At 35.1% G+C, this 25,683-nt stretch overlaps 1 long non-coding RNA gene across 2 annotated transcripts in view; it reads left to right on the top strand.

The window, feature by feature from the left end:
• Positions 1–4,990, top strand: part of LOC311435584 — a 142,149-nt gene extending 137,159 nt beyond the window's left edge. For both annotated transcript variants that reach the window (XR_014692222.1, XR_014692223.1), the window contains 2 exons: positions 3,352–3,556; positions 4,674–4,990. This is a non-coding gene — a long non-coding RNA (uncharacterized lncRNA). The remainder of the gene's footprint in view (positions 1–3,351; positions 3,557–4,673) is intronic.
• Positions 4,991–25,683: the final 20,693 nt, after the last annotated feature.

The following is a 25,683-nucleotide window of genomic DNA, read 5'->3' as shown; positions in this document are numbered from 1 at the left end:
TCCCTTGGGCGTACGCAAAATAATGCTCTTCAATTACATCATCACAGATTTTTTTTTTTTTTTGAAAGGGATCCCTGACTCATTCTGTCAGGGATTAACATCTTCCTTAATGAGGAATAGACAGCATTTTGTTCTCTTGCCCTTGTTCAGTATGTGGACATGCCTTATTGACTTTAAACTATTCAGACCACACTCTTTAAGCAGAAATTATTGATTCTTCTATGCTATTTTTTAAATGGAACTCATTAATATAGTGTCAGGCTTTACTTTATATTCACAAAATCCTCATTAGGTTAAGGGATTTTATTATCTCCATTTTACAGATGGGTAATGGCCATGCAGAGAAATTAAGCTTAAATGTATTCACTAACTTTGGGTGTCCAATTTTGGGTGTCTGTAACGTCCTATTCTTCAGTGTGTTTAAATCTATGCATGCTCTACTAAATTTTATTTCTTTTAAATACTCATGAATTTGGCTCAGGATCTGTAGTGGGAAAAAATAGAAAACAAAGATTTAAGAATTAGCAAAGGAAAGCCTTTAAAAAGTCAGTATAAAATTTGGAATAAAACATTTCCACAGGGCCTCTAAGGAAAATGCTAACATCCAGTCCAGATCTGTAGTGCATCTAGAGCAACCTCATTTTTGTTTCTGAAGCTCCTTCTTCAGTTCACTGCATTTTCAGCAAAAAAAAATAAACAGATTGTATAAGGAAAATATATAATTATACTATGTTAGTGCATTGTCTGTAAAAGTCTTGAATATAAGAGTGATTTCCAGAAATAAAAAAGGGAACATTAAGTGATGACAGGAAGTAGCTTAATAACAGGTATGTACAACGAGACTGCAGTTTAATAGTAGATATCATCTCAATTTTTCTCCTGCTTTAATTTTGAAATGTTGATTTTGTATCAAATTTTAAATAAGATCATAATTACGGATGGGATGGAAGGGTTTATAATATTTATATTTATTGATTACATTAATATCAAATAATCTGTATGTGTATCAAATAATCTGTATATTTTTGACACATTTTCAAACAAGGAACAGAAAAGCATTCCACCATGTCTCATAACCACTACCCAGCTCATCAACAGTACTGGAGTCTTTTATTTCCCAGCAGAGACCTGTGGCCTTTGAACTAGCAGAACAGGATGCAGTGCCAGGTTATTTCATCCTTGGGAGGGTGGGGAGGATTGATATTGAGTCAGTTGTGCACAATCTGTGTTGTTGGAAGAATTCATACATCCTCACTGCTGACGGAGGACAAAAACGGATAAGGTTTCGGTAGAGGATCTGGGGGGATTCTAACCTTAATCAGAAAGTAAAAGGTACCATGTAGTGACTTTGAAAATCAGCTTCATCCCCCCACAGCCTGCCTCACCAGCTCCCTGCTTGCTTCTTTTATCATTCGCAGGATTTTGTCCCATAGCTCCCATCCACATTTACATTCTCCTCCATGATCAAAATTCTGATTCTCTGTATTTGAGCTGGGTAACATTTTTGTTTCATGACAGAGGACAATGACATTGCAAGCACAAGAAAGGCCTTTTATCACCTTGCTATGGGTGCATTTAAAAATATTAAATGTTTCTTTCAGTAAGATTATTGTATTGATAACCTTGTTAAATGGGATACTAAGACAAGGGGGTGAAGTCACAGACACAGTATACAGAGACACAGACCTGACCAGCAAAATAAACCTAACAGACAAAAACAAAAAACAAACCTTGTCAATCACAGTAATTGATGTTAAGAAAATGTAGGCAAAGACTTTGAAAATGATTAGAATGCAAACCTGGGTGTTCAAGGTGGTGGTGGTGGTGGTGGCGTCAGTGGGATTATGCAAACTGATGAGGGAATAATGTGCAGGGGAAGGGAGTTGCAGGGGGAGCAAAGGAGGAACAGACGAGGATAAAAGGGACAAGTTTTATGTAAAATGCAGCCGGTCAGTGCACTTCTCTGACCAAGCCCTGTACCTGATAAGTACAATCTGTCCTATTTTATTGTTAAATCCTTTCTTAACTATCTGTCTGCATAATCTTATTCCCTATCCTGTGTGTAAATGCTGAGAGGTCTGAGTGCCAACCAGTGAAGTCAACTGGCTTGAGTGGGTGTGGGGCCAGCTGAGTGGGATCCATGTTCAGCCTCAGTGCTGGCTGGACCTGTAAACACAGAAGCAGCAGCTGCTGCATCCCTCAGCCAGGAAAAGGCCCCTGGTTCTTGGGCACCAGGCTGACTGGTGACTGCAGAAGGGGTACCTGGGCTGCAGATGATTGAGAAGGCATCTGCTTGTAACATCCCTCACAGAAAGCTTGGCAGAAGTGCTTCTGAAGAGTAGATTGGACACAGGGATATAATTTTGAACTTATAAAAGAGTAACCCTACCTACTCCTTGGTGCAAGTATTATGAAAAGTTTCTCTTTGGTACAGGGCTAATTATTTCAATTATCAATATTAAAGCTTTTTTTTTATTATTTATTTTCTTGGTTACAATGCTTATAGCTGATAATCTTTAGAAATATTGTGTGATTATAAACAAAACAATGAGAAATTGCAAGACAAATGAATATGTCATATCTTTTATCTTATTTATATGTTGTTTGGTTCAAAATCCTATTTAAGATCATAACATGACTGGGAAAAATTATACACTGCACTTATCCAGGCATGGATGGAATTCAAATTTTTAAACATCCATTCTTTCAAGGTTGTGCAGGATTCTATATAATGTTCTTTACTGTATGTAGCTACAGCAGAAAAAGATAGTAGCGTCGCTTCCTCATGACTATTGAAAACAATGGGGAAACACAATTTCCTACATGCTTTCATATGTAGAGTTTTTCCCCAATGTAACACTAGCTCAAAATATTATGGTTTAATGTTGTTTGTTTTTTGTTTGTTTGTTTTTCAATAAACAGTAAAAATGATCTCTACAGCAACTGGTAGCTCAGGTACTAAGGTTATTTGAGAAAATTGAATTGAGCTGGGGAGAAACTGTGTTTATGAAGTGTGTAGTGCCTGCAAACAAACAGAAAAAGATGCATATTCCCTCAGCAATAGCTACTTCCAGAGAGCAGAGAATGTCAATAAGTAGGCGTATGAGGTGGCTATAGCAAATAGTGCAGACAGAGGAGGAGAACCAGATGTTGCAATGCTGTGACACTACATAGAAGACCGATGTGTTACATTAAAATAAGCAGTTTCCCTGCTACAGCTGGCCATGCATAGCACACTGTACAGTTGGAATTTGTAATGTCATAGCATCTGCTTCTGTGTAAGGCTTTCATTTTATTTTTCAGACAATTATAATCTCTCTCATTCTCTCTCTCTCTCTCTCGATAACTCAGATTTGCTTGACAGAAGAAAAAAAAAGGCTGCAGTGTTGTCAGGATCTCTAACTGCAATCCTCTGGTGATGAAAGAGACCCCAGAAATTACGTATAGTATGCTGCAGTGAAAACATAAAAAGCCTCAGTTTCCTACCTGCTGCACCCCAGTCATTTTCTCTTCTTGACACAAGATGGAGAAGAGGGGACAACCAGTAGTCAGAAAGGTAAAAGAAATACATTTCTTTTTAAGTTGGAACAAGTCACAAAATAATAGACATTTTTTAGAGCTGAAGCTTATTGCTTTGGTTATATTTTTGAACTTCAGGGCATATAGAACTCTTAAAGAAATGCAAACTAAAGTTGTTCTGTGCAGATTTTGTTTTGCCACAGAAATCTTGTCTTTTCCAAAACTGTTTTTCCTTGCTAGGATTTGAAAGAAGTTATCTATTTATAGGCACATTCCTCAACTATATATATCTGTGTATTTGCTCTCCTTGAAAAAGATCAGGAGATTAATGTATTGACAGATAGTTGGGAAATTAAAAATTATGAATACACTTTAATATGGTTTTCATGCCTGCAGGTTTGACCACAATGAATAAACCGTGACGTTTGTTTAGTTTTCTGTGGTTTCCAATAGTCCTTCCAGGCTATGGCAGCTTAGTCTTTTTAATAATTTTATTTTGCCTTTGGAGAAAAGCCTGCTGCATATACTGAGTCCACAGATAAATGTACAAATATTAAAAGGGGAAAAGGGATTTATATCTGTGTATTAGATTGATCTAATTACATTATAGAATCAAATAAAATCACTTCTCTGGAAGCCAGGCTGCTAAATTTCATGCATAACTGTATATCCATTTTGCAAAAATAAACCAATTATGTCATTGGTATATTCACATAGAATGTGATTGAAGGGCCCAGCCTTATAGTAAACACGCACATTCTATTGAAAGGTACAGCCTTTTTGCTTCTTAATACCAGGTTGGCTGTACATGCCAGTAATTTTCTACGTTCCTCCCTCTTCAAATCCTGTGGATGCAATTTTTCTATCACCTTCTTTTTCAGGGAATCCTTGCAGCCTTTCCTATCCACCTCCTTTGCTGACAATTTACTCAGTTTCTCCAGAGTATCAGATACAATCTTTGCTTCATCTATAGTTCTCCCATCTCAACTCAACTTTTCAGTGATTCTCTCTTTTACCTTCAACTGTTTGAAGTACACGTTTTGTTCTGTTAATCCTGTAATGAATCAATTTATCTGTAATCCTGACCATTTTTTCATCTTTTTTTTTTTTTTTTTTTTTTTTTATTCTTCCTTCTTACATATTCCTCTTTCCAGGTAGTAGAGGAATTAACCTAAAAAGCATTGTGGTGTGAAACCTGAATGTGCAATGCATTCTGCTTCACTGTGCTACAGAATACAGTGATAAACTCCAAGGTCAAATGATCAATGGAGCAAGTGTAAGTGAGAGAAGGTATACAGTCCTTCCTGCATAAAAAAGTCTAGGGTTTGCTTGTGGACCAGTTCAAGTTGCACAAAGCATAAGAATGGCAAATAGCCCAAAGTAATTTTGTTTCTCTTATCTTGGTAGTGAATGTTTTCCAAAGAGGGTAATACTCTCCGTCAACAAAAAACAGCAACTTTTAAGGTCTACATCAGCTGTGTGATCTTTCATTCTTTTGCTGGAACAGTAATCCATTACATTTTTTACTGTCTTAAACAATATGTTTACTTCCATCCTCCAGCTATCTTTTCTCATTTTGTTAGGTAGGACAGGAAAACATTAAAAAGCAAAACAGAAAATAAGTAATTAACTCTAAGATTTTCTCACATTTACTGCAGAGACATGTTACAAACTAAAGAAGAATTAATCCTCAGCTGCAAAAGTATTCTTCTACCTTTCACTATTTATACAGATTTGCTTCTTATCCCCTTTCAGCAATACTTAGTTGTTTTTGCCGAGACCGTAATAATAAAGCTGAAGTTAGTCTTGAAAAAAAAAATAAATGAATAACTGTAGGCCAAGTGGAAGAAAACTGATTGAAATCAGCTCAGAGCAGAAGAGGTTTCAAGTTGATGGTCTGTGTTCATTCCAGTAAGTCCATGTGGTTCATCAAACAACTAGAGGTGTATCAAAGACTAAGCAGTCAGAAACATGAGGGAACCAGGAAAATGTCAAGGATGAAGCAAAACTGGAACAGAAAATGTGGTGTGTATGTTGAGCAGGTGAAGGAGAAAGAGACATTTGAGAGTCTAAATGATTAATAATTAACAGACGTGAAAACAACCTTAGAAAAGAGATGTTGTGATTCTAACAGTTCAGTGCTATGTTAAATGTTACAGATGAACACTGGGGAAAAGGCTATACCCTCAGGAATCTGAACAACCCTACACAGCCAGTAATTTCATGACCTCTCTCTCACTGACTAGGAAGGATTATGTTTGCTAAAATAGGGATAAACTTAAGTCTTGACTCCTAAAAGATTTATATAGCAATAAAATAAATAAATATATAAATTTAAAAACTTCTGCAACAACCATCCTGAAAATGGATGGACAAGCAACAAGGGCATGTCATTTAATCACCATTTAGTAAATGAAATGTTGCTGTCATCAACTATGAAGCACGAAGCACTGTTGAACTGAACTTATTTTCAGGCAGAGAAAACAAATTTTCTGAAGATGCCCAATTGTAAGCACAATAGTAGACTTTAGGATTACATATCTTTACCAGAAAACTTTACATATATAAACTATGTGTTAATAACATAAAACAAGAGAATACACCTGAAAATATTTTTCTAACTGTAATAAAGGCCCTAATTTAGACATAATAGACATAGAACAGAGTTTAGACATTAGACATAGAATATTAATGATATTAATGCTACATTAATGTAAGTAGTCCGTGTCATCACATATATGGAAGCAGCTATAAAATTATTTCAGAATTCGTAGGGCCTCTGAATTTTACTAGCTGAGTTGGAGGATTTGGTCAGTTTATCTATTTTTTTCTAATTTTTCTATAACCACTCACTTCCCATGAGACATTTTTCACCTAGAGAACCCCAGGTGAAAGTCAGCATAGACTTGGGTCTGGCTTGCAACCCCCAAAAACCACATCATTATTAGAAAACAGATGATCATTGTCATGGGTATTTGTTCCCCACTACCTTCTGTGCAGGAACTACAAAAGTATCAAGATCAGATACATCCTTGATAGTGCTAGACACAGTACTCCTCCAGTTTTTCTCTAATTAACCAATCTATGATTTTCAGAGAATAGTAAGAATTTCCAAATGACCAGAAATTGGGAGTAGCTGTGTCTCTGAATCTAGAACATTAATGACAATCTTAGGCCAAGTTCTCATTCTGGATAAAATGGCTTTATGTTGTAGCAATCAAAGGTGTCAGTTATTTTGCTTTACACTACTAGAGTATCTGACTTAAAGAGGATATGGAAAAGTCAGTTCTAGTCCTTCCTGCATCCCCACACCCTACCCATGCCAATCTGAATGAGGTAGTGAATGAAATACTATCTATCTACTATTCTGTACGTAGATCCACGTAGCTATAAAGTTTTTGTATCATCCAATCCATCTGAAAAAAAAAAAAAAAAAAAAAAAAAAAAAGAAAGAAAAAAGTGTAAAAAAATGGTAGGCATCCATTTGGTAAATTACTTGAATGTCCAGACTCACTTATCTAGGTGTCACCTCTAACTGTTCTAATGTCTCTCATGTAGCTGTGTCTTTAATTTATCTACCAGAAAATAAGGTGATAATAATGTAATTAATATGAGATATCAGATTTGTAAAGTTATCTGAAAGAAATTCCTGTTATGTTGTCAGATATCTTAGGATGCAGATACCAAGAAAGACTCACTAGAAAGATCACAAGAGGTGAGGAATGGCTGAGTGATTCTTTCAAATGAGAAACAATATCTTTCACTATATAGTCTCCTTTACAGGAGGCTGGCAAAGGATGGTAAGTGAAATTCTACCACACACAGTGGACTTTGTCATATTTCATTATAAAAATGTAGGAAGACTTGCATTATTACTTCACTATCCATGAAAATTTGTTCTTTTACTAGACTGTGTAAAGTCATTTTGGTGGAAGATGAGGTTGCTGCTTCAGTGCTCCAGCTGTGGTCTATAAGAGAAAGAGATGTACAATGAAGTTATGCAGATGAAAAACAGTGCTTGACATTCATTATTTTCCTATTTATAGCTGAGGCATATCCTAGTACATAGAAAATTATTGCATTCTGAGATATAATATTGTTAGTGATTCTAACTTTAACCTGCATTTATCATTAGTTCTCATCTTCATTTACAGTGCTGCTCTTACTGTTTTCCTTCTCATTTGCTATATCTTGATAAATTAGATGACAGGCTCTTTGGGGCAGTAGCCATGTTTTGCTGAATGTTCTCTGCTATGAAGTAAGCCCTGCTTTAGATTTGGCTGAATGTTTGCTAACACTCTAAAGAGAAAATTAATAACTTGAGAATGAGTTGTGGCCCCCTGAAAAAGCTGTAGTTAGGGGCCTCATCCTGCGTTTATTGCACAGATTCACTTCACTGTTTTCCTTACACATAAAATATGTACACCATAAGTAATGGTGTATTGTATATACCATTATGTATATATATATCATGTATATGGTGTATATATATATCATGTATATATATATCATGTGTATATATATATATCATATATATATCATGTATATGGTGTATGGTATATACACCATAAGTAATGGTGTATTGAAGATCTGGCCAAATTAAAAGTGAATATCTTGTTTTCCAGTATCTTTGTAGCTAGACATACAGAGGCACAAAATTTTTTAATTTGAATCAAGGTAGTAGTTATTTCTTAGTCCTGTGTCTCTGCCATCATTAATATCAGTGTATGATATTATACTCCTTAAATATATGGGAGAAGCTTCCCTGATTTAGATTAGAATATTTAAATATTAGATTTAGATCAGTGTCTGTTCCCCCACCACTTTTTTCCTTCCTTCCTTCCTTCCTTCCTTCCTTCCTTCCTTCCTTCCTTCCTTCCTTCCTTCCTTCCTTCCTTCCTTCCTTCCTTCCTTCCTTCCTTCCTTCCTTCCTTCCTTCCTTCCTTCCTTCCTTCCTTCCTTCCTTCCTTCCTTCCTTCCTTCCTTCCTTCCTTCCTTCCTTCCTTCCTTCCTTCCTTCCTTCCTTCCTTCCTTCCTTCCTTCCTTCCTTCCTTCCTTCCTTCCTTCCTTCCTTCCTTCCTTCCTTCCTTCCTTCCTTCCTTCCTTCCTTCCTTCCTTCCTTCCTTCCTTCCTTCCTTCCTTCCTTCCTTCCTTCCTTCCTTCCTTCCTTCCTTCCTTCCTTCCTTCCTTCCTTCCTTCCTTCCTTCCTTCCTTCCTTCCTTCCTTCCTTCCTTCCTTCCTTCCTTCCTTCCTTCCTTCCTTCCTTCCTTCCTTCCTTCCTTCCTTCCTTCCTTCCTTCCTTCCTTCCTTCCTTCCTTCCTTCCTTCCTTCCTTCCTTCCTTCCTTCCTTCCTTCCTTCCTTCCTTCCTTCCTTCCTTCCTTCCTTCCTTCCTTCCTTCCTTCCTTCCTTCCTTCCTTCCTTCCTTCCTTCCTTCCTCTGAAAATACCAGACTGCATTTGCTCAGCTGAGTCTCTTATGCCAATAAACAGCAGGCATGCTGACACCTTACCACAGGTCACTGGGGATCCAGTTTCTTGAATGGATTTGAATTTCCTGTTGGCTGATCAAAATACTGATGTTGTCAAAATTGGAATATGGATGTGCACATTTTGCAGCTCTTACTTATCATGGGATGTTTCACATGAAATGAGAAGCAGAGCAGAGTTAGTCATGTGAGAATCTCTTCTCTGTGCTTTGCTGCTTCTTGTCTCCATCTGTGAAAGCTATACATAGCCTTTGAGCACCCACAGTGAAGCACTCAAAAAATAACAGATAAACTCTTAATAAGTGAAAATATGGAAACAACAAGCAAATGTAAAGTCTTATTTTCATAAATTATAGGTTTGAATAGGATATGCTGTGTTTTTGTTTTGTTTTGTTTTATTCTAATACATAGGCAAATACTGCTGATTTTCTCACAAAAACCTTTTTTTTTTTTTTTTTTTTATTTTAAAGATAACAACATACAAGCTTTCAGAAAGGAGCATTTTTTGGAATGCTATAAGGCACAATATAAACCTATCTGCAAATAAAAAAGGAACTTAGAGCTCATCTTTTATTTATTTCTTTGTCTGTAATCTCAGAATTTTATTTGTGGGTGCACCATGCTGGAGACCTTAGTAGATTAGGAATACTTTAGGCTAGTGGCTGTATTAAAAATAGGTTGCATGGAAATTTAGGAAATATTTTTGGAGGCAGGTATTTTGTAGGAGGATGGAGATCAGCTGGGAGGGGAGGGAAGGGGAGGTGAGGGGAGATATGCAAAGGACTGTATTTGACGAATAAATTAAAATTGGTGTGTTAGCTTGTGCCATTCCTCTAAATGAAGTAAAGTTCTGAAAGAAGGGTGCTTTGAGATAAAAAGTTTCACTTTGAAAACATTGAAGCAGAATATTCAAAAATCTACTGAAAATATAAAATAGATATGTGACAATTCATATTTTTCCACATCCTTTTTGTCTAACAGAAACAAACTTCATGTCTGAGACAAGACATATGCCATTTATATATATATATATATATAAATACAGTTTAAGCTCATCCAAGAGGGTTTCCATCCTTTAGTTTTAGATACAAAGAAATGGATTTTTTTTTTCTATACTTAATGTGTTGGACAAAATGAGAACCCATTTATGCAGCTTCTGAAATCAGCAGGCCTATATATTCCTCACTTTTACACAAAGACATAGTTAAAAGCCAAGGATTTTCATGTTGTGAACGGGATTTAAACTGTTATGTTTAATTAAAATATATTTAAATGACATTGCCAACGATAATTTCAAATAGTGCCAATTCAGTCTTGTATTATTGACTTTCATTAGTCTTAATCACAATTTAATGCAGTTTATTAAAGAAATAATGATGGATATTCTTTTAAAATATATTTTACAATAAATATTTAATTTCCAAATAAGTGGGGAGGATTGAATGTGAAATACTAAGTACAAAAACATATGGGTAATACAGTATTCTATTATTTTATAAAATTCAATGTCACCATTCCAATTTTTATGTATTTAATATTTTCTTATTTTTCATTTTATTGAGGTATTTAAATTCCCTTACTAGTTGGTAGATTCTTTTGGAAGTTCTACAGCATAAATTGATCATCATTATTTTCTCCTGTTGTTTCATTCTAAAACCATATCTTACTCAAGTGTGCTACATTTCTATTGCTACATCTCTAATTAACCTATTGCTACATCTGACGATTAATGAAGTAAAAAAAAAAAAAAAAAGCAAGCGACTTCCTTCCTATAAGTTCATTTTTCATTAAAAACAGACATTGTTGACTATCTGTTAACCAGTAGAAACATCTCTGATAAATACTAATAAATAATATGAAATATAAGTTGAAGATGATGGAAAAGGAAGAAGCTCCAAAGAGATCTTTCTTCCCATGATTTGAATGTTACACTCCTAATGCAAAGAAACGCAACTATGCCAGACTTAAAAATCTTAATGCTGTGTATGAAATATAGCTTCTTTGCATACTTTATACATGTAATTTTGCTTGTGTTGCCTGTGTTTTAGAGATGAACCTGTAGTGTGCCCTTTTATCTAAGTTATCCAAAAGCACAATGAGAGAAAAAGCAGTCAAAGCCTGATCTGGAAAATAAATAAATAAGTAATTAAAAAATTGTAAGGACACAGAAAGAGAATGGGTATGGGCCAAAATAAAAGTTTGTGTCCCTGTATCTCAAATTAGCAGTACTAGAAATTCACATAAAATTTCTCTTTCTGAATCAACTGCATCTTTCCTTGCTTTCATGACTTATTTTATATCCAGTAATTGTGCAATTTAGTTTGCCTATAGAGAAACTCATAACAGCAATATATGATCACAGCTTCTGTAATAGTTTCATGAAAAGAATTACTGAATAATCTTCTTTAGTTGAAATCAATTCTTATTAATTACAACTTTCTCAGTATTTTTTTTTTAATTTAGTTATTAAAATTCAGAAAGTAAGTCCTTCTGAAATGGAATAGCACACTCTGAGGGTGTTTTCTTTCAATTCTAATGTTATTCTTATCTTATAAACAACACGTTTGTTTTACATGATTATGTTACTATTTATCTTTTTTTTTTTTTTTTTCTTTCCTCTGGATGTTCATAATTGTAAAAGCATAATAATTAGAGCAGGATAGCCAAATGGCCTCATATAAACTTCTTTGGAACAGTTTTAAAATAAGCTCTTTTCTGCTTTTTAATTTGGAAGTGGGCCTTTTCCATTTTTAATTTGATTTCATAAACTCTCAGTTGCACTAAAGGTTTGTTGTAATGGGTTTTTAAATACCATTGTCAGGATGCCCTATGGCAATCTTCTTCTAATTCTTAATGGCATACAGCTGGGCAGGAATGGACATCAAGATGTCCACCAAAATCAAAGAATCATTTTAGCTTGGGAGTAAAAATGCAGTATTCATATTTTGAATGACTCATTTTTATTCCCTTTTCCTTTATACAGGTTGTTGAAGGCTGTCTCTAGAAAAGCCATAGCTAAAACACATTTGCTGACTTGGAGTTTAAGGACCTCAAGGAGATACGTATTGTGGAAGAAAATGTTAGAAGGAGAAAGGGAATGTTTTAATCTCTTGTTGAATTGTAATTCTTACAAGATTAAAGGAAAATCTCTCCTTGGTTCTTTCCTGATAAATTGACAGGAAGAAGGAAAAAACAGTATTGTGAGGCATCTCTTACTTCTTCTTCACTAATTCTGTTTCCCTGCTCTTTTTGACACCCTTTTTGCTACATATTTATATGCCTTAATAAGACTTAATAAGATAAATATGATCTTATAATAAGACCAAATATGGTCTTTTGCCATGGTTTCAACAAATTACTGGCTTTATAATTCTATATCATAGTTGCTTTATGAGTTAGACAAGAAAAGATTAGGAAGACACCATTTCACCTCGCACATGGCTATATCAACTTTCCAAGAAGCCTAATGCAGTGAAAAGACAAAAGAAGTGCAGTTATACACTCTTTGAGGATATTCAGTTAACAAAACGTCCCAATCTGTAGAAGAGGATTATCCAATCCACACTTTTTAAATGGGAAGAGATAAACAGTTTATTGTCTCGTTAACTCAAAACAGTATTTTATCATAGAATTTTCTAAATTACTAAATTGAAGTCAGTTAAATATGGAATGTGAACATGTCCCTGTATTCAAAACAGAAGGAAAAGAATTAGTGAGCCTACCCAATATTTTGTGGGAGATTTCCATAAGCATACTGGACCATAGATTTGGTGAAAATGTGATTAAAAATACATTAGAGTTAGAGAGGCTGCTGTAACATGAGACTATTGTTGAAAATTAAATCTGATAATTGTTTTTTTCTCTTTTGCTTTTCTGATGAGGGTGCAGAAGAGCAAATCATGGTAAACATCGTTGCTGTATGGGTAGTAAAATTGTTGTTTACTCTGGTAAAAGGGCGGATTTATTTATTTTTTTTTCAGAAGCTTAGCTGCTAGCAATATCCCTATCCTCTGAAACATAATATAATGGCTGTTACAAAGAAAGTGATGATAAATATCAGGAATCCCTCCAGTTGTACAAATTAAATGCAATATTTAGATTTAACATGTAAGAATAGTGATATCCCTGAAAAATTATGCATGGGCATATCATAAACCTATATACTATTCTTCTTTTGTTTAAGTACACTCATGAAGAGAGAGTGTGGGTGAATTGGGATGTCCTGTATAAATTAGTAATTTTTACTAGATAATTTTGTAACACGCAGCTGAAAGTTCAAGAGGACATCCTCTCATAGTGCAAACTTTTTATATCACTAAAAAGGTCTACTCAGCTATGAGTAAGCTTACTTTAAGTAAGCTTATTTTTTATTTTTTAAACATTTCATCTTCAGTGTATTTTTTCTTCAATGCTGAGTGATTTGTTTCTCTGGTCTTAGTTTTTCACACACTGAAAGTCCTTTGGCTGTGATTTTATTAGACGAAGAATTAAGCACCCATTCTGTGAAACAGAAAGAAGCAATAAACTCCACCGTGCTTCTTTGAAACTCCCACCTAATGATTGTAGTAAGAAAGATTTTGAAAATTTTTCCTTTTTGAACATCTTTAGATATCCCTATCCTTAGATATTCATCACATACACTTCTACTTTTTTCAACTTTGCTTAACCTTTAAGCACTGTCTTTTCCTATTTCTAGCACTTCCCTTTTCATTTCTATTCCCATCTTTCATTTTGATTCTTATTCAAATTAAATTCCATTCTTTCTGTCCATGCATGCAGAAGTACTTTAATCAGTAGTTAGTGTCATCTTAAAGCAAATATGTTTACTTTTTTCTACTTTTTCAACTTTCAAATACCTTTAACTTTTTTCCATTCTCTTTTTTTTTTTTTTTTTTTTTTTTTTTTCTTTTGAGTTCACAAGCTACATTGAATAAAATGCTTTGACTTTAAAATGCCAAGCTCTTGTTTTCTTTTCTTGGGTATTCATTTGCTTAGGATAGCTCTGAGATAAGTACATTTTGCTAAGGACCAAAGGCAAAATTGAGCATATGGTAGAATTCCTAAACTGTGCAGCTAATTCACTAACCTACTGTTTCCACTAGCAATCTCATTTCTCATTTATTTTCACTATGTACACTTGTTAAGAAGTGTCATTTTCCAAGCATACCAATATCTGAAGCAATTTACAATATTTTCTCATAAGTACAAACATACAGTTCATTGTAGAGCCTCGAGTAAAATTCTCTCCTTATTTTACCTAATATTTTAACATGAGCTAAAATACTTGCAGCCTAAAAATATAGAAAGTTATTGGGAAATTATCATTACTGTGGTTTTTATTCAGTGAGTCATAGAGTCTGAACCAAGGACATGCTGAAGAAAGTCTGAATAACTAATAAGTTGTACTAAGCTCCCCCATGAAAATAGACACAGTATTGAGTTGAAAGTTTTTCTTTAAACAGTTACTGTAGTTTTCTTTTTTCATAAAAAATCTGGATTGTCACATAGATTAGCCCATAGAAGTTTATAGTTCATTAAATTAAAAAGGACGGAAAGAAAGAAAGAGAAAGACATGCATGACTTAGAACAATTGGTTTCATAGTAAGGTAGCTGTGATTTTAAATATGACTGAAAGTATTTTCCATTAAACAAAAATGTGTTTTAGAATTAGAGGACTGGTCAAACAGACTGTGCTGTAGGAGACAAAATACTTTCATCTTTGAATTTAAGGGAATACAAATCTCATATTCAATAATAAAAAAAAAAAAAAAAAAAACATTCTTGACTTGGAGGGTGAATAAATCTATGATAAGCAGCTCACTAACAAAAGACAAAAAACAAATTTTCTGAAAATCTGTTTAGAATTTAAAATAATGGCACTGGTAAAAAAAAAAAAAAAAAAGTCTGTATTTTCCTTTGCTGGAATGTTAAAAAAAAAAAAAAAAAAAGTGATAACCATTTCTGTTTTAGGTAGAATACTGACTAGATGCTGAATAAATTGTTTTGCATTATCTTACTTGTTATGTATGATATTGTGCTTGTCATGGACACTGCCAATAAAGAAAAGGTAAAAGGTACCTTTACAAGTAAAAGGACTTGTATATAAACATCATACTGCTGCAACTGATAATGGCAAATAATATATTGGCAATAATATATTATATTGGCAAATAATATATGGCAAATAATATTTGCCATAAACAGGTCCTGAGTTAAAATGGTTGTTACAAGTAAATTTAATGGGGATGCCATTTGAAGTGTTTGGAGAGTGACATTAGAAGGAGTAAAGTAAACTACTTAGGAAATATATACTTTCTATAAATTGTATTCTCAAGACTGAGATTTGGAATAGACATAGTGGAAAAGAAAGATGAAGAGATATTAGTTATGATGAATTATTCATATTGTAGCAACAGGACAATATTTATTCTCAATAATGTACTTACACCTCTGGAGAGTTGAAGCACATCAAAGCTTGTTTATTGTTGATTTATGATCAAAAACGTAAGAAATATTCAATCCTCACAATTTTGGAAAAAAAAAAATTCTTCCTAGTCAGTAAAAAGGGGATGTTTGTCCTAAGGAATTCTGCTGAATAATAAATAAATAAATAAATAAATAAGGCTTCTGACAATACACAATACAAATTATGACCTACTTCTGGCTGAAGCTATTAAAATTAAGCTTCTCTGCTCTGAATACAAATATATATATAGTGTTCTATATCTCTGAGTAATGAAAACCATATATTTCTGTTTATTTAAATTATGTATAGATTAAATAAAAATATAATAATGAAATATTGTACAACTGGGATTTCTGTAAGACCTGACATAATTCTATGCGATCAGGCTTATCAAGGCTAAAAAAAACAAACTTCTTCAGGATATCATGTAGGTAAGTAGATTTTTCAAATCTGTTCAGTACCTGTGAACCTCCCCTGTAACCAACATCAGTTGTTGGATTAAGAGCTGTGATTCTGAGAAAGAAATAGCTGTGTGTTTTATTACTTTCTGCATTGTTTTAATTACTTTCAGGGTCACTGTTCTCTGGGTCTGCCTCCCTTGACTGGTGATGGTGCACAGTTTACAGAAGATAGCCCTTGGAGGAACTGCTTGCCTTTTGCAGTGACCAAAGGTTTCCGCTCTTTGAGCGGAGGAGGCAGATTCAAGAAAGCTGCAGTCGCTGAAGTGTGCTCATCATCTTCCCTCATGGCATCTTCCTCCTTGAATTGTGCTTGTTGTGCTTGCTTCCTCCTTTGCTGCCCTTGTGAGATGTCACATTTCAGTTGGGTAAGCAATTTGGTTGTAGCTCTAATCAGAAAGAGGTGTCCAAGCACCAAGATTAGGGGCTTAAGGTTGATTTCTCCTCCCTCCCCCACCCTGTATCCTGTAGTAAATCATTTGTGTACAGCACCATAGCAAAACGAAAGCTGCTGACAGAAACTTTGAAGGAGTCAGTCTTTCATCATATACATGAATAACTTGGCATGACTGATGCAGCAAAAGGAGGATTGAATGGTTGCTGTCTACAAATACAAAACAAGGTTACTTACCTAGAAGAGCATAGAACTAAAAAGTATTATAAAAGGATGAATAGTTACATCCTTGCCTTGAATAAAAATTAGCTGTAAATTAGAAATCCCTTAATGTCCTCTTAAATCTTAGCAAGCCAAATCTGTCTTTCACTGAAAATGCAGGAAGCAAAACTCAAATAAGTGGCTTCTAAGACAAGGATCAATAGTTTTATGAAGGCAATTCTGAGACATGCATCTGATGTGACAGAATTTCTCAGGAAAATTATTTCTGTTCAACAAACCCCATATTTGCTTATTTATTGGCTTTATAAAATATAGCACGTTTTAAAATGAGAATCACAGAATCACAGAATTTCTAGGTTGGAATAGACCTCAAGATCATCGAGTCCAACCTCTACGTAACGCTAACAATCCCCACCAAACCATATATCTAAGCTCTACGTCTAAACGTCTTTTAAAGACTTCCAGGGATGGTGACTCCACCACTTCCCTGGGCAGCTTGTTCCAGTGTCTAACAACCCCTCCGGTAAAGAAGTTCTTCCTAACATGTAACCTAAAACTCCCCTGGAGCAACTCAAGCCCATTCCCCCTCGTCCTGTCACCAGGCACGTGGGAGAACAGACCAACCCCCACCTCACTACAGCCTCCTTTAAGGTATCTGTAGAGAGCAATAAGGTCACCCCTGAGCCTCCTTTTCTCCAGGCTGAACAAGCCCAGCTCCCTCAGCTGCTCCTCGTAGGACTCGTTCTCCAGGCCCCTCACCAGCTTCGTCGCCCTTCTCTGCACCCGCTCAAGCACCTCGATGTCCTTCTTGTAGCGAGGGGCCCAAAACTAAACACACTACTCAAGGTGCGGCCTCACCAGAGCTGAGTACAGGGGGACGATTATTTCCCTAGACCTGCTGGCCACACTGTTTCTGATACAAGCCAGGATGCTGTTGGCCTTCTTGGCCACCTGAGCACACTGCTGGCTCATATTCAGCCGACTCTCCACCATCACTCCCAGGTCCTTCTCTGCCTGGCAGCTCTCCAACCATTCCTCTCCCAGCCTGTAGCTCTGCTTGGGGTTATTGCGCCCCAGGTGCAGGACCCGGCACTTGGCCTTGTTAAACTTCATGCAGTTGACCTCAGCCCATCGGTGCAGCCTATCCAGATCCTCATGCAAAGCCTTCCTACCCTCGAGCAGATCGACACACGCGCATAGCTTGGTGTCATCTGCAAACTTACTGAGGGTGCACTCAATGCCCTCATCCAGATCATCGATTAAGATATTAAAGAGGACCGGCCCCAGCACCGAGCCCTGGGGGGACGCCACTAGTGACTGGCCTCCAACTGGACTTGGCTCCATTCACCACGACTCTTTGGGCCCGGCTATCCAGCCAGTTTCTAACCCAACGAAGTGTGCGCCAGTCCAAGACACGAGCAGACAGTTTCTTGAGGAGAATGCTGTGGGAGACGGTGTCAAAAGCCTTGCTGAAGTCAAGGTAGACCACATCCACAGCCTTTCCCTCATCCACCCAGCGCGTCACTTTGTCATAGAAGGAGATCAGGTTCGTCAAGCAGGACCTGCCTTTCATAAACCCATGCTGACTGGGCCTGATCGCCTGGTTGCCCTGCAAGTGCTGCGTGATGACTGTCAAGAGGATCTGCTCCATGAGCTTCCCTGGCACTGAGGTCAAACTGACAGGCCTGTAGTTTCCCGGGTCTGCCCTCCGGCCCTTCTTGTAGGTGGGCGTCACGTTTGCTGCCGCCAGTCAACTGGGACCTCCCCCGATAGCCAGGACTGCTGATAAATGATGGATAGTGGCCTGGCCAGCTCCTCTGCCAGTTCACTCAGTACCTTTGGGTGGATCCCATCTGGTCCCATCGACTTGTGCACATCCAAGTGCCGTAGCAGGTCACCAACCAGTTCTTCGTGGATGGTGAGGGCCACATCCTGCCCCCCATCCCCTTCCACCAGCTCAGGGTACTGGGTATCCAAACAACAACCGGTATTGCCGCTAAATACTGAGGCAAAGAAGGCATTGAGCACCTCCGCCTTTTCTTCATCTCTTGTAACTAAGTTTCCCCCCACATCCAGTAAAGGATGGAGATTCTCCTTAGTCCTCCTTGTTGTGTTGATGTATTTATAGAAACGTTTTTTGTTATCTTTAACGGCAGTAAAAGATTATATAATATTGAATAAATCAATAGTATTACTAATCTAGTAATTATTATTACTAATAAAACAGCTTATTAGGTTAAATAGTATGGCTCTATATATGGTTACTATGGGCTAAAAATCAGGTGATCTTTGTAGGTAATTTTTTCAAAGGAAATTGATAGTCATTTAGAAAGATCTGAACAAGCTTTCAGTTTCAAAATATTCTCTTTCAGTACTCTGACTTCCTTCAATTTCAGCTGAGAGCTCTATTATTATTGTGAACTGTTAAAATTCAGATCTTCAATATTTATCATATGCATGAAGGTTTAGAATTATATGAAGACTCTTGAAATGCTTTACTTACAGCATTTATACGTGCTTCAATTTCTCTGCTATACATGCTGTAACGTTGAATGAGTTAAACTCTATGCAGGGTTTAGCATGGAGGCGTGAACATTGAAGGAACAGTTTTCCAATGCAGTACAAACTCTTAGAACTGGGAATTAGTATTTGGAGTTGAAAGGAACCTTGGAAGACAGAGAAGTAGAGACCCCAAAAGAGGAAGTATGGGCTCTAGTTACCTGTAGATGTAAATAGCATGTTTGATATCATGCTTCCACAGGAAGCCTTCCTGTGGCCTTTATTTCCAATATAGCTGAATTCTTGAAATCTTTTTTATTTTTTTAGAGGGGTGGTGGTAGGTGGGTATGTTGGTGGGGGAAGAGTCAATTCATCTAGAAACTCTTTGAATTGGTGTCCTATGAAGTAACAACAGCATTTGTGGTCATACAAAGGTGAAGATAGGAAAGCATAGTTAAAGGTCCTGAATCAGCTGGACAGACTATAATCTTTTAAAAAAGATAAAGAAAAAAAATACATTGAGAAAATTTTGCAGCAGAATATTAATATTTTCTGTCTCTCTTGCCAATACAGACTGAATTAAATTGTTGCACAGTAAAAGACAAACATCTGGTTTCTCAGTACAGTTTACTTTTGTCAGATATACTTGCATTCAAAGTCCTCATCAAGAGGTAAGCTTATTTCAGCTCATACTGGGGACTACTGGTTTAAACTATACTCTTGAATTTTAGAATTAACTGCAAAATTTTGCAATGAGAGGATCTGTGAACACGTTAGAAATTTGTATATGCGGTTTATTCAAAAAAAGCATCTTGGAAAGCTTCTTAAAGTAACTTAGAAAAAAAAAATCAATATGAATGATCTCATTCTTCTTGAAATTTATAAACTCAGCAACACACAGTCAAGATTTCAAGGAGATAAATAGTCCTTCCTTCAAGGCAGGTGCAAAATATTTTGCAGGGTCAAAAAAAAAAAAAAGAAAAAGCAAGAAAATTTAAATTGTTAGGTTGGAGAAAGGAGATTGAATTGATATGCTTTTATTCATTAGAAATACACAACACAAAAGCTTTTTATATTGTTTGATACTTTTTGTTCTGATCAACATTTAAACTTAAAAAATAAAAATAAGCTGTTAGAAATTTTAGTGAAACTTAAAAAGCATGTAGATTAGAAGTCACCAGTGGAATGTAAACTGCAAAACCATTACCAGAATGACATCAAAACCAGAAAACGTAAAGTTTGAAAACTCTCTGAATTGTTGTAGTTTTCATAATTACTCGTTCTTTAAAAAAAAAAAAAAAAAAAATGTTAACACCGTTAAGAATTCTAAATTCCTAATTTAAAAATAAAAATTAAAAAAAAAAAAAAAACTAATTATTCTCATTCCTTTTATTGAAGCCCTAATTTCAGTAAGATTGTAAGATTGTCCAATAGCACAAAGTCTTCATAGTGATTTCAGTATTAATTCAGATGAACTCTCCATATATGAACAGGTGGAAATCATATGCATTGACCATGTAATAGGAGAGCAAGAGAGATCATTATAAAGGTGGTCAGTGACCATAAAGATTTGAAGGTATTTGAGAATTGGTAACAACGTCATATGTTTTATCGGGATTGCAAAATGTTACCAGTGTTCATCTAGGCTCTGCTTTAGCTTTTTCCTTGAGTCCCCATTTCCTTTTTGTAAAATTTTGTACTTAGTGTCTTGTGTTTCTCTCTGCTGCAGTTAACTGATGTGCATCTGTCTCTGTGCAAATCATAAAGTTTAAAAAGTCTGGACAAAGGGAAATAATTCTTCTTCCCCTCCTCTTCCCCCCTTCCCCCCCCCCCTCCTCCATAGACATCGAATTGATGAATCATTGAACTTGTGTAAGTTATCTCTCAGAATTAGAATGAAACAAAATTAGTAGGAGTTTATCTTTCTTTCTTTCCTTTCTTTCTCTTTCTTTCTCTTTTGTTGTTTCATTCTTTTGTTCTTTCATTCTTTCTTTCATTTTCCAGACCTCTCAAGATAGGAACACAAGGCAAGAGAAAGAAGTGAGGAAGAATACTTTAGTGCTGTACTCAAAGAGTGCTGAAACTTTCAGTATGTAATGTTGAGAAGACTCTCAGGTCTAAAGTCCTGACAGCTTTACCATCAGGAAAACATTTATGTGGTTTCCATTTATATGGAAAACATTCATGTTGCTGGCAAGAATCGGTATCTTCCATAAACTAAAATATCTGATTTAAAAAAATAAATAAAATAACAAGATTCCTTATCTGAAAAAAACAGTGCAATGCTAGAAACAATATATAAAACTTGTCCCCTTTTAAGCTTTTCACTGCTTAAACCCATAAATATATTTTTTTAGATAGATAGTTGACTAAAGTGGCACAAGTGAGTATTGCTGTCACTTTGAAAATGTGCAGTGTTCTAAAAAGCAATGAAGCTATTTTGTATGTATCCAAAGAAGAGAATCTCCCTCCTCTTTCTATTTGCTTGTTTTGCATAATAAAATGAGCTTTAATATGGGAGCATTTAATAGAAATAAATTAGTGTCATTTTATTTGACACTTTTTTATCTGTTTGAAGTAAAGAAAGAAAACAGAAAAACGAATTATGATGCTCTCTCATGTTTTGTGAAACTCCTCTACCACTAAAAAATCACAACAGAAGAACATTACTTCAACAGTCTGTGGTATTCAAAGAGCTCATTAGCACCTTTCAAAATTACATTGCCAATGTTGTTAACTTTGCATCCAGAAGAGCTATAGAAGCAAAAAGGAAAAAAAAAAAAAAAAAAAAAAAAAAAAAGTAAAAAAGTCCTGTACACAATTAGTAATTGAAATGTTCTCAGAGTAGTTTGAACTGAATCCAAGATTATACAACATATATTTTCAGTTTGAAATAAAGCAGTGATAGGGATTTACACTGCTTATAATGGATTCTGAATAAACTAAAGGCTACAAGATTTTTGAAGGCAAAATACGAAAGTGTTTTTTATGTTCATTTTTGCTGTTATCCACCTACAGTCTACGCTACCGCTGTGCTCAACCTACTGCTGGTATGAACAAACAAGAGTTTTTCATTTCAGAAAGATGATTTTTTTCCAAAAACAAACAAACAAAAAAACATTGTTGTTTTGTGTTTTTTGTTTTTTTTTTTTTTTTGTTTTTTTTTTTTTTTATTATTATTATTGTTTTGGTTTGATTTGTTTTTCACAATGAATTGGAAACATAGAAATGGCAAAAAAAAAATCTATATGAAAAACATCTATACATTGTTACTTATGCTAACAAAGTTTTAGCAATTTGATTATTATTACCTAAAAACGATTTAAAAAAAAAAAAAAAAAAAAAAGAAAGAGAAGGCATGGCATTCTTAGTAAGGAATTTTATGCACAGTATACAGTTGGAATTGAATTTCATCTTGCAAAACAAGTATTCTCCATAAAGAAACATTTGATTAGGTAGTCAATGAAAAAACATATAACAAATCTTAATCTCAACTTCCTCACTGCATGAAATAAGGCACTAAGGGTGGCTGTTAACCAGTTGAAAAAGATAGAAGTTAGACTTCTATTTGCAGCAAAGATTATCTGAAAATAAATAAATAAAAAAATAAAACATATAAGGTAAGCTTTTTTATTTTTTCCTCCCATTCCTTAACTCTACTTATCCCTGTTCTTCAGTAAATTTAAAAAAATCCTGGCATATAAAGTGCACAAAATCATAGAAGAGGCAGATAAAAACATGCAATTTTTTTACTTTTTTTTTTTCTTTTTTTTTCCAAAAGGGAAAAAAAATCTCTTGCCTCCACAGCTTTATTGCAAGAAATGTTAAATACGGATATTATCAGTGATGCAGTTGTTGGGCCTGATCATTGAAGTACTCTTCAATTTGACTGTCTCAATAAAATAATTATATTGATGTATTAGAGGAGCCTATGCAAAACTCAGATTTTATTCAATCAGAATATAACTTTTTAAGAAAATGAAGGGGAGCAGAGGGTTGTGCATTTTTGAATGAAATTGAATTTTGAACATTTTCCTACCATATCTGTAAACGGTTAAGGTGTAATCCTTTAGAAATATAATGAGTGTTACCTGCCAGCTAATTAAGAAATTTTTATATTTTCTGTCAATTATTTTGAAAAACAAATTCAAAAATAATTATATTTTTCAATAACCCATATAGCCACTGTGATTTTAGTTTAAAAGTGATAAATATGTCATCTTCCATGCCTAAGGATTTCTCTATCTATTTTCGAAAGGAAAAGTATTAATTTGAATGACAGCCATTTTGCATTAGCTGGTATGAAATTAAGCTTATCTCTGCACACATTATCTATGGAGAAGCTTAGTTTTCATATTACTTTTTTAGAAGTTTGTTTTATATGTATAAGTGTATATAATTCATATATATGCGTACAGCTGTGCATATGTGCAAGAAAATCTATAAAATTATAAATCTGAAATCCAAATATAGATTTAAGAGACTAAGTCAATATTTTAAAATTATTGTGTTTTCAAGATTGAAAATTACTCTGATGTGGGGACGTAAAGGAAAGCAATATGTCTGTAATATTTTATTTTTGCATTGAGATGAGCAAAAAAAAACAAACAGTGTTTATACAAAGAATTTCTTTGGTAAAGGATTTATCCCGTCCTGTGGCACCCCTGAGATCTATCCTCTAGATCTAAGGTCTAGAAGACCATTATTGCCTCAAAGTGGAAGCATAGAAAGAAAGTGACAGCCATTTTACTTAATAAGTTTGAATAATGTGCAGTAAACAACAGGTTTTTTACTCTCACTTCCATTGGCCAAATTAAAGTGGAGTGATTTATGCTTTGCTTCCCTGTTGAATTCTTTCTGCTGCACTTTCCCCACCTCAAATCAGGCTTCACTTATACAAAAAGAGAGTGTCATTTCCTGTGAAAAAAAAAAAAAAAAAAGGTACCTGAATCAGACTAATTGTGTATTCATTCTTGTTTAATTCTTTATTTCATATGTGTGATAGGTGAAGAAAACAAACAAACAAAAACAACCAACAAACAAAACCAGTGATTATTGTTTAACAGAAGTACTTTTCCCCCTTGGAATTCAATATAATTCCAATTAACTTTAACCCAATACCCTAAGGAACTTGACATTCTAAGGGTCTTGTGTGTTTGAAGATAGGGAGTGTGCTGAATTGATTAAAGTAAAAAAAATAAAAAATAAAGAAATAAATCAAAAAGTAACACCTTACTCAGGATGGACACTTACCAAATGTGTTTCTAAGAGATATATTTGATTCCGGTGAAAGTGAGATCTTTTTGTTTGCATCACTGTCACTCTAAAGGGAATTCAACTAATTCTTCTAGAATGAAGTAGCATTTTATAAAATAATTATTAGTGAGTAACTGCATTAAGATACAGTACTTCTTCAGGGCTTGCTTCAAAGAGATTAAATAAGAAAGATTTACTTTACATGCATAGAGAGCAGGGATTTGAAACAATGCCATAAAGTTAAAAAAAAAAAAAAAAAAAAAAAAAAAAAAAAAGTCTTCTATCTGAAGAATGTGTCAATTAAATAGAACAATTAAGAGGAATAATTATGCCAAATATGGGTTAGATACCACAGTGCTATGTAAGAGGAAATCTGGTTTTAAGAAATACAAGTTTGATTTGTATCTATTTCTAAAGGATTAAGTAATTCTTTATGGGAATGGTATTTATTAGTAACTACAGTCATTCAGATAGCCTGAGTAAAGAAGGTAACAAAACTTATTCTGTTCACAGACCAGTCCAGAAAAGGAAATAAATTAACTCTGTGAACCCAAAAGTCCATTTGCTCACTATGTTTGTTTGTTTGTTTGTTTGTTTTCCAGTGGAGAAGTATAGCAAAGCAGAGGTGTGTTACTTTCACAGCTGCAGAGTTTGGTAGGTTAGTGTATAGTGTATATAATACACTATACATGTATATAGTGTATTCTGTTCATACTGTTGTACTCCTTATTTGTTTTTGGCAAGTTAAGCATAGACAGCAAAGTAATTCCCTGAACCAGGTAGCTAAATGTAGCTAAAAAGCTGGAGCAGGGTGTGTGTGTGGGTGTGCGTGTGTGTTTTAAATAACCTATGATTTTCCATTGATTTTTGAATTAGGCAGAGGTTTTATGCTAGGACTCAAACTTTCTCACACCTTTTGTTTTGATTTCTAAATGCAGATTATCTTGACTGTCATCACGAGACACTTGCAGGGCAACCAGGCGATCAGGCCCAGTCAGCATGGGTTTATGAAAGGCAGGTCCTGCTTGACGAACCTGATCTCCTTCTATGACAAAGTGACGCGCTGGGTGGATGAGGGAAAGGCTGTGGATGTGGTCTACCTTGACTTCAGCAAGGCTTTTGACACCGTCTCCCACAGCATTCTCCTCAAGAAACTGTCTGCTCGTGTCTTGGACTGGCGTATGCTTCGTTGGTTTAAAAACTGGCTGGATAGCCAGGCCCAAAGAGTCGTGGTGAATGCAGTCAAATCCAGCTGGAGGCCGATCACTAGTGGCATTCCCCAAGGCTCAGTACTGGGGCCGGTCCACTTTAATGTCTTTACCAATGATCTGGATGAGGGGATCGCGTACACCCTCAATAAGTTCACAGATAACACCAAGTTAG

Source organism: Aythya ferina (assembly GCF_964211825.1).
Source record: "Aythya ferina genome assembly, chromosome: 4".
Lineage (NCBI taxonomy): Eukaryota > Metazoa > Chordata > Aves > Anseriformes > Anatidae > Aythya > Aythya ferina.
The sequence above is the reverse complement of the archived record's forward strand: the minus strand, read 5'-3'. Positions and strand labels throughout refer to the sequence as shown.